Here is a 10,887-nt window from a genome sequence, read left to right as displayed (position 1 = left end):
GGTTGAGTCGCTTTAATGAGATATAAGGGAATCTTATCCTTTTTTGTGTGATCTTGTAACGTTTGCATTTATCACACCCTTTTGCAAAAAGTGATGCATCCTTGAATAAGGTAGGCCACTAATAGCCTAATTGCAACACCTTTCTAGCAGTTAGTTCCCCTGAAAAATGTTCTTCGACCATACCCATGTGGGCTTCTTGTAGTATGTACAAATACTCATCCTCACGAGCACAACGTCTAGAAGAATATCGTCCTTCCCTAGCTTGTAGAGAGTTCTTGTAATTAGAGAAGAAGGTTCACATTCCTTTAATAGTTTTTGAGCTATATCCTTACGAAGCTCTTTGGGTTGAAAACCATTACCTAAAAGTTCACAATCTTCTCACTCCATTCAGGCATGGTGTCAACTAGGAATAGGAAATCGGGCAATTCATCATAGATTCCAGTAGGGGCTTCACCATTGGGTATGCGAAAAAAATGACCCACCGTGATATGTCTTTTACCAAGTATCACCACAACTGTAAAATTCAAACTTAAGAAGAATTAACAACCATTGTGTAATTCTTCCTATGGAACAAGGTTTTCTAGATACAACAATGCTTGATGATTCACATAGAAAAAAAAATTGTTGGAAGAAGGTAGTAGCAAAATTTCTTTACTGCGTAAATCATAGCTAAACCTTTGCGCTATGTAGTGGTGTAGTTCTTCTCAGCATCATTTAATTGATGACTTGCAAAGCTAATGGGGTAGTCCAATTTATGTTCTCTTGGTTGAGCTAGAACACACCTAATAGCAAAGTTTGATGCATCAATATGCACATGGAAAATTACATTCCAATCGAGTACTCGTATGATGGGAGCACTTGTCAAGGGCTTTTTTAATAACTTATAAGCATGCTCACACTCCGCGGTCTAGTGGAACTCAATAATAAGCTTGTACAATGGGCGAGATATCTTGAAAAAGTTTAAACTAAATTGTCGGTAATAACCAATGGCCCATGAACCTTTGAACTTCTTTATAGTTTGTAGGTGATGGCAAATTGAAAATGGCTTTAATTTTGCTCTCATCTATGGAAATCCCATTTTTGGACATTATATGCCCTAAAACGACTCCATGTTTAGCCCAAAATTGGCATTTGAAAGGGTTTAATGACATGCAATACAATCTGCAATACAATCTGCACTTTTCAAACACTTTTTGTAAACATGATAGATGTTCTTTCCAAGAAGAATAAACATAAAGGTCATCTAAGAAAGCTTCGCAAAAGTCCCTCAAATATTTATCAATCTTTGGGAGGTAGCAGGGGCATTGGTTAAGCCAAAGGCCATAACACAAAATGCGAACATTCCAAATTTGGTTATAAAATCAGTTTTAGCTTGGTCCTCTAGTGCAATTGTAATTTAATTGTAGCCAGAGTACCCATGTAAAAAGCTATAAGCTTCCTTCCCTGCGACTCTTTCAAGCACATGTTCCGAATATGGCAAGGGGTAATGGTCTCTCCTAGTGGCGGCATTGACCTTCTTGAGATCCACGCACTCTGAGTTTCCCATTCTTTTTTGGCACAGTAACTATTGGAGACACCCATTCTGAGTGCTCAATAGGTTATATGACTCCGCATTTGACAAGCTTTTTAATATCTTCTTGAAAAATCTTTGCATACTTAGGTGCTTTGGGTAGGGTCGTTGTTGCTAGACTGTTTTAGCCATGCTATTCATGGGAATTATGTGTTGCACCATGGAAGGTGAAACACCTTTCATATCATGATATGTCCAAGCAAATATATCCTTGAATTCCTTGAAAATATCCTTAAGTACATATTCCTTAGTCTTTGGAAGATCTTGGGCAATGAGAACAGGTTTGGACTCCTCACTTGGGTTTGCTAACTCTATTTCCTTAACTATCGTTGGACCATCATAGACTCCATTACTTCCATTGATAGGTGTTCTCTTGGCCTTTGTATACACAGCCTTATGCTCCTCCGTGGTGTAGGATTTGAGATACTCAGGTGCAAGATGTAAATCTGTGGGGTCTTGTTGTTTTGTGGGTTGTGATTTCTCTTCTGCTTCCTTTTGTTGTTGAGCTAGCTCTCGCTTTTGTCATCTCCTTACGGTACGGCTTAACTTTGGCTTCCCTGTAGACTCTAGCTGTGCAATGTCAATGGGTTGTGAATTGCACCACGTGATGCTTTGAAGGTATTCTCCCCAATTATCTACCAACTTACAATGAGCGCCACATGTCCCCATATAACTGAGCCATTTTGTGGTAGATTTCTTTTTATTTATCCTAGCACGCACATTTTCTCGATATCCTTGCCTCTTATATCTCTTACTCCTCTTGTCTAACTTTTGATTACAACCTTCCTCCAGTGAAGATTCACTAGATGAATCCCTACTCATGTCTTCTCCCCTCCCGGATAGATTGTCATCTCGGGTACCAGTGGGCCTTGAATGGTTGTTCCCACATTTGCACCAAGATTTAACTCAAAATATTCATCCTGAGAGTTGATTTCAATTGATAATTCTAACTTTGAATCGTGTGGGCTATAGTCTTGTGAGACGCTACTGGTTCCAATGTCAGTCAAGCCTTCATCTTGTAGGTCATCAAAAGCTATATGCATTGCTCCTATCATATTTAAGGGTACGAGTTGTGGAATTTCATCCTCCTCATGTGTTACCTAGGTTGTCCCCCTATTTCCCCAAGTGTCTATGGTTGCTGCTAGGTGGACCCAACCCACAATGTCAGACTCAGTCATCCTAGGTAGAACATCCATATAAGGGGAATCTTCCCCAACATCAGTGTCCTTTTTACACGTGTAGCAATACTGCAATGGGGCTGGGTGAATTGTGGTGTCAAATCTATGATCAATTATAAATTTGTTTCCTAGTGGATGTGCTTGACCAGTTACAATCAACTCGAATGACAGAGTCTTGGAACTGCAAGTAGATATGGTTTTTAGACCAGTCATGCACCATTTTTTCTTCCCTCATGAAAGGACGTCCTAATTTCATCTCAAATGACATAGTGTGCTTGGAAAAATCCATAATAATTAAGATATGCCTTATTTTGTGTCCAAGGACCTTAACCTTGAGATCTTCTAGCATCCCAATAGGTTTAACAACAGTCCCATTGGCCATCTTTACCACTATGTCTGTAGTCCCAAGGTGAGGTCTTCCCATAGATTCCTAGTAATTTTTAGTTACAATGCTAACCCCAATGCCACCATCAAGGATTCCCTTCACATTTAATCCATTGGTCGTCATTGGTATGGTCACCTTGGATTCATCGCCTTCAAAGTATTGTCCCAACTTGTTAATAGGTATTTCAACAACATAGTTCTCGTCTAGGTCAAGTTGTGCATCTAGTTTTTTCTTTTGCGTGTCACTTACTTGCCCACTCGAGCACTAGGCACTATTAATGGTGGGTGGGATAGTGTTCCTCTTCTATTGGCACCTCCCTAGCTCCATTCATCTATGCAAATTGTGGTAGCCCGACTTTCAATTCTCCATTGAGGAAAGGTGAAAGAGCTAAGAATAGCTTGGGGTCTCCATATAGCTTAGACATGAGGGTGGGTGGTTCTAACTTTTGAAGCCATGAAATCCATAAATTTGGAAATATTTAATGACACTTTTTGGGCTTCAATCCCTTGACATGGGAAAGATGGGATCTCCATTTCTTTGATAGGCTCAAGTAATCCCTCTGAAAACATTCTCTCCAACAAGAAGGGAGTACACCCACTTCCTAATGACTTAAAGTCACTTTCTTCTTGGATGACACTAGGTATGGCTAGTGGTATATGGTCTTTGTGAGGTTGATTTTGTGTAGGGAACACTCTGTCTATAATCTCGATCTGCCTAGGTGCTAGCTCTAGATCATTTGGGTTTCTTCTACCAAACTCTTGACTCGCTCGATCTGTCTTTGTGAGGTTGATTTTGTGTAGGTAACACTCTGTCTATAATCTCGATCTGCCTAGGTGCTAGCTCTAGATCATTTGGGTTTTTTCTACCAAACTCTTGACTCGCTCGATCTCCATTGTAGGGTGTGGGTAAGTTCCTATCTTCTTCTTGGGTTCCTTGGGTCCTGGCCATTGTTGCTCATGATGATTTTCCTTGTTTGATTCTTTCCTAGTGACCATTTTAGTCTCCATGGTCTCATTCAAATCAAAATCCTGTTCAACATCATTCATATACACAGGGTCGACACCAGTCCCTATGTTGGTCTTTGAACTGGGTTCTGACTTTGCTGCTTTTTGCGATCTCTTCCTTCGTGTTTTCTTCTTGTTTTGAGATTGGGCAATTGATGCTACGTCTCCTTCTTCAAGAATATAATTTTGGTTTGGAAGCATCGATCATGTGAGTATATTTACTAGTACCACAACTGTACTTTGTGATGGCTCCTTGATAACCTCAATTAATTTCAATGGTGTGATCTTTAGTGCATTTGGATTATTAGGACATTGGGCAATCAAATGATCTATGCCACATCAATTACACATGAGTATCGGCATTGTAGATGTGCTTGCTTGATTGTTTGCATTAGTGTGGCCTTCTTTTGTAGTCTAATAGAACACTCCGCTACACGATGTGGACCACCACACTCATAGCATTGAAGAGGTGGTGTCTTGGCAATGAAATTGATATTTTGGTTTCTTGCCACAAGAGCAGCTACTTGATAGATGGGCTTGACTTGTCCCCAATAGTCCTCCATATAAGTATTGTGGACTTTCTTCAAGTGCATCAATCCCATAGGAAACATTAGGGTCTAGCTCATCCTCGAAATCCACACAAGCAACAGATGACTTGCAACCTGCTTGACTCACAAAAGTGACTCTCGGATGTGGGGGTTGTGGTCCTAACATAGGAGAGGGTAATGGTGTTTTTGAACAACATTTTGGGCCCTAGGGACCATGTGTTGTGACGATGATGGAGCAAAAGACGTCGTGCACACACTCACACACCCAGACAACTCAACACCACACAAGGAATTTATTTAAATTCCAATCCATACATGCCACCACTCAAGATCTCAACAAAAATATTACCCACAAGCTCAATTCAAACTCCAAACACCTTGACCTACAAGCCCTTGCTTGCCCGCAGACACTACAAGGTGAGTCGAGTTAATCAACACTCGAAATCACACTTGATGGTGACCAAAATATAAAATAAAAATCATTAAAATTTCAAAAAACTCCAGCCACAAAAGGCCTCTCTCAAACCATTGCAAAGCCTTCACCAAACTCCACTCTGTTGGACTCTTTGGAGTAGCGCCAACCCTAATGGCACCAATACAAGGTCACATAGTCTTGCAGAAAGCCGCACCTTCTTCCCTCAATTCCTCACACACAAACATCCATGGAAACCTCAAAACTTCCATAGACTCTCCCAAGTGAAAAATTGAAGAGAGAAAGCTCTCATTCACTCCTCCACACACTCGAAAACAAGACGCGAACGTGACGGGATTGCACTAGACCACTGTAGGAACCCTGCTTTCTCCCACACACACACAGAGGTGAAAGGGCTACATATTGGCTTTAAAAATTCTCCCTCAGCTTGAACACTCACATTACCGTGAGTGATGTGGCAATTTACCCCCTTGTCACACCTTTTTTGACCCTTTTTGGCCTAGTTTTGGCCAATTTTGACCCCCGACGGGCAGTTTTCGCGGGAAAAACCCCAAACGGAGTCCAAAATCCACCAAATTTTGTAGGCGTGGTTCTTGATACATGAAAAAAATTTCCACATACCCACTTTCCATCTTTTACCACTTCTATGGTGGTGCACATATCGCTTCATATCAGGCGCCGCAGATAGACAGTACTGCATGTGCCAAACTTCTCGAGCGGGACAAGAGTGGCCACACTTGTCTCTTGCATTATTTACATTCTGAAAAGATTTAAAAAAATTGCTAGAGACAAAATAATCCTCTTGGGACAACATCCAAGGCCTCGATACCCTATCCAGGCACACGAACCTGACTATTCACAATATGTACACGTTGCATCTTTTTCAAAACTTGAAACTAGTTTGCAAAGCTCCCAAATGCATGTATTTACATCTTTTTGTACATATGACCATGCATATATGCACTACTTTGTACAAAACAAAAGTGGTTTATCAACGGTTGTTCAAGAGGTGGGGCCGGTATCAATGCAGGCACTTGAGGTGTGTCTGTCCATGCTAAGGTTGGTCTATTGGTCATCACATTTTTAAATACTATGCAATCCTTGGCTTGATGACCATACCTCCCATATGCATTGCAATTCTCATTACTTTAAACATAGGGCATTCACTAGTACTATGTGGACCAAAGCAAACTGAGCACCATTGTTGCTCCCTTCTTGGATATATATGATTGTATTGTGGAGCATGATTGTCTTGGTGAGATATTCTAGAGTCATCTTGGATATCTTTGGCTATTTAGAAATAGGCTTTATGGTCATTGGCTCATGCCCCAATGCTTGCAAGCTAGTAGATTTAGGATCAGCAAAACACTCTTTCTCCTTGAATCATTAAATTGTCCTCCAATTGGATTGCATTGGTGGTGACTGCTTCCCAGTGGTGATACCTCTAATGACTAGGTCATTGTAGATATCATCATGCCGTAGTCCCCTAATGAATCTATCTAGCAATTGGTTATTATTGAAGCTCTCATTTGGATTACAACGAGAATTCAAATGCTTCAAGCGACTAATAAAATCTCTCACGAGCTCCCCTTCCTCTTGTTGGGCTTTTTGGAGCTGAGATGCTACACCCCAAAGCACTCCCTCTCGCTATGTACTCTTTCAAGAACAGTCTCCTAAGAGTAGGGTAAATCATTTTCTCTTCCACCCTTAGGGTCCTATACCAATCCCCAGCCTTCCCACTCAAGGTCAGGCTTGAAGCATTGCTCTTATGCAGGTCATTGTGTTCTCCAAGGGAATTGCATATTTGTTCAAGTACTTTGATATTCTTTCTCACATCCCTATCTCCACTAAATTTTTGTGTGAGCTTGGATATTTGTATTTCCTTACTTCTAGACTCTCTATCAGGTGTATTATACATAGTTTCAACAATGGATCGATCAATAGATTGCGAAAATGTTGCCAAGTCACCCAAGTGAGCAGGTATAGTGGGGACATGCGCTCTCGAGACTGCATGTGGAATGGGGGTTGGCATCGGGTTTGGCGTATAGGCAGCCCTTGGGTCCAAGTTTGGTATAGTGTTGTGCCATGTGGTGGCCCAAAGTTCATATGTGTGGCCCTGGGCATAGCAGACGTTGGATGTGACATGCTAATGCTAGATGGTATGGTCTCATTGAAATAAGGGCTTGGATGTTGTGGTCGTGGAGCATAAGTTGTTGAAACAATGGGAGGGGTAGGAGCTACATGAGCATGAGGACCTATAGGTGCATATGATTGATACACACTTGTAGGTATTGTTGTAGGCATTGGGCCACCATGTAGTGGTGCTTTACTAATAAATGAGGTACATGGCATGTTTTTTGTCATGCCCATCACTGGGGTACACATGGTAGCCGTGGTGTCATCAAGAGAAAGATGAGCTAAACTTGGAAAGGTAAAGTTATCACTTGTGGGCTCAGATTGTACTGAGACCCCTGGAAAAACAACATATGGAGGATCCACCGGGCTTACAGAGGGAGTTTCCATTTTTTATAAAGTTGGTTGCTTAGCCTTCCTTGTATTGGCAAGAATCTCATGAGACCCGTTGAAGGCATGTGGATCCCTTTGTTCTGCCTCTCCAGCTCAATAACCCCATGGATGACATCAGAGACTCTTTGTTGTTGCTCCTCTATGCTAGTAGCACCCGATGTGAGATAATTATGGCAACACGAATGATGACTCTACACAGTGAGCTTCTTGACTTATGGAGGAGATAAGCCACAAAGATAGGTAGTATCCACATCCACTTCTCTTCACCTTAATCAACCAAATCACACACACTAATGATTGCAATGATGCACACATCACTAATACCATCATGCAACACACTAATCACAAGCATACACATATAGATCTATCAAGCATCCTTGCTCCAATCAAATCTATGTGTGCACACAAAGAATAGAGGGCAATCACACAAAATTAGAGTGGGATTAACCACTAATTAGTTAAGATCTAGCTAATCAAATCATCATAAACAATCAATAAAGGGAATGAAAGAGGCATATTGAAAGAGAATTAAGCATTTATTAGTGTTAATCGAGTCACATGAGCAAGGAGAAGCCCAAGTACTCCATAGCCACACACCTCATGAGCTCTCACTAGAAGTGGTCTCAACAAATAAGGCTGAGAACCCTAATTCCATATTGCCTAATATACCCAGGGTTAAAATGTGCATTGCTCGAGTTTCAAAGGCCTTTAGGGCTCCACAACTTGCTGTTCTGCAACCTAGGCACACTAATTGACATATTCTTTACAGCTTGGAAATCTCATTAAGCTCGTAAAACGTTAATATTATTACAATGTCTTAAAATAAATTGGGACTTTACAATACATGTCCATATTGGGAAAATGTGAAAATGTGTAACTCCAATTTTTATTGCTTCTTCATATTCATACTTTTTTTGCATTAGCAAATCATGTTAAATGATTTGTTAATTGAGCTGACCTCATTTAACATGATTTGATCATGTTAAATGCTTCTTCATATTCATACTTTTTGTGCATTAGCAAATCATGTTAAATGAGGTCGGCTCAATTAATACAATGTCCTAGGGACATAGTCGATCCACAAAGGGAAGCAAGCCCAAACTTTTCATGTGTCATAACAACCTACCCAGTCTGAGTTCAAAAAAGCATGCAAATATGGCGATAATTATTCTCCCTTGGGATAAAACAACCCAAGATATAAAGTGCCAATCAAGTAGTGAGATATCCTTTTGATAGCCTACAATACTTAGACCCTAGTCTATGCATGAATTTGTTGACCTACGAGACTACAAAGTGAATATCCATCCTAGTATTGCATAAGTAATTAAGGCATCCACTAGTGTGATAAAGAGTGACATCCATAAGATCTTGAGCATCATGAAACATTTCAAACCTATTTCCATTAGAGTAGTAATAGGTTTGCAGTCCTCAAGTCCAAACTTACATAGTAATGTCTCTATGTATCTTCTTGACACAAAGCAAATACTTCCATCATGCTACTTAAGTTGTATGCCCAAGTAAGTAATGATGCAAAAGCCTCAGTCTTTCATCTTGAAAGTAGAATTCAATTCAGCCTTGAATTTAACAATGTCTATCTCATTCAAACCAATCATCAACAAACCATCTACATACAAAATGACGATGAGATATGTTTCACCCTCATGTTTGACATACAAATTGCTTTCCATTGGACTATTACAAAAGCCTTGTTTGAAAAAATGAATGCCAGCTTTCTCATACCAAGCACGAGGAGACTACTTCAACCAAGTACAACGAGACTGCTTCAACCCATATAAACCTTTCTTACATTTTTGCACTTTCTTTTCTTGTCCTTTCTTGACAAAATAGTGAGGCTGTGTTACAAATACTTACTCAAATATATCACCACTCAAGGAAGAAGTAACAATGTCTGATTGATGAACATTCTCGTCCAAAATAGACTACCAATACACAAAGAAAATAAATAGTAGTCATATGACAAGTGGAAGTAAAAGTCTCTTCATAGTCAATGCTTGTTTGCTATGTGTAACCTTTGCAACAAGTCTCGCCTTCTAGCAATCAATCTCACTATCCAATTTATGTTTTACCTTGTAAACCCACTTCGTACCAATGGTGTTTTTTCTAGGATCTAAATCACATAAAGTCCATGCTTCATTCTCTATAAGTGCATCATATTCAATTTGCATTGCAGCCATCCAATTTTTTGAAGTTTGTGCTTTGTTAAAAGAAAGAGGTTCCTCTTCATCACATAAATTAGGAACAGGTCAAAGCATAAAAATCAGATGCATATAATGCATGATGAGAACTCAAACAAGTACGACTAGACATAGGTGCATCCAATTTGTACTATAGTTAAACTTCATGGACTTGGTCTACCTATTGAGAGTGATGGCCCATTATCTTGCCAACTCACTCACAAGTGGTTTACCATTGATAGTTCTACATAGTTATCTTATTATGTTGTAATTCCATTCTTATGTTTTATAGACCATCTTATCATTTTTTGAGTAGTAAAGAAGAAGAAATATGGTTTCAATCTCCATCTTCATTGCATGCTCCCTTGGTTGTGTGCATGTGTGCTTGCAAGAGCTCAAGATCTCTCCTTATCTATCTCTTTACATGGTATGGGAGTTTGACTGTGGCTAAAGGTCTATGAGCCGTAAGCAAGAGTAGTGGAAGAAGTTGTTGCGGATAAGGGCTTGTCAATCTTCAGCCTCATGTGTTGTACTACACCCCCTTGCTTTGGGGGCCATTGGCTATAATCTTTCATTTTGACGGTTTTTGTGGGAGTTCATGTGGTTCAAGATTCTATGTAGTTCTGGGAGCAAACTATGCAGCACAATTTCCATTTGGCCTTTGTTTCGAAGCTAGCTTGTGTTCCGTGTGCATGAACACTACGGTTCAAGTTTCTGCAAATCTGCAATTTTTGTAGAAGAAATATTGATTGGTGATGTGGTCATGATTCTCACACATGACATACTCATGCAATTCAAGAACTGCAAATGAACATGTTGCAACAACCTTTGCCTCTTGGCCTTGAGAGTGATACTCATGGTGATTATGTAGTTTTTAGTGCATACATATAATTGCAGACAGTATGAGGGATGGCATGAAAGATCTTTTCCTAGAGATGGAGAGGTTTTAGCTTTTGGGATGCTCGTTCCATGATAGTTCCTTCTAGCCTTCTTGATGAAGGATGTGGCGTATTCATTGCACAGAATCTACAAGTTTGACCACATTCAG

Source organism: Adiantum capillus-veneris, chromosome 26 (assembly GCF_014529385.1).
Source record: "Adiantum capillus-veneris isolate H3 chromosome 26, ASM1452938v2, whole genome shotgun sequence".
NCBI lineage: Eukaryota > Viridiplantae > Streptophyta > Polypodiopsida > Polypodiales > Pteridaceae > Adiantum > Adiantum capillus-veneris.
Note: the sequence above shows the minus strand (reverse complement) of the source record.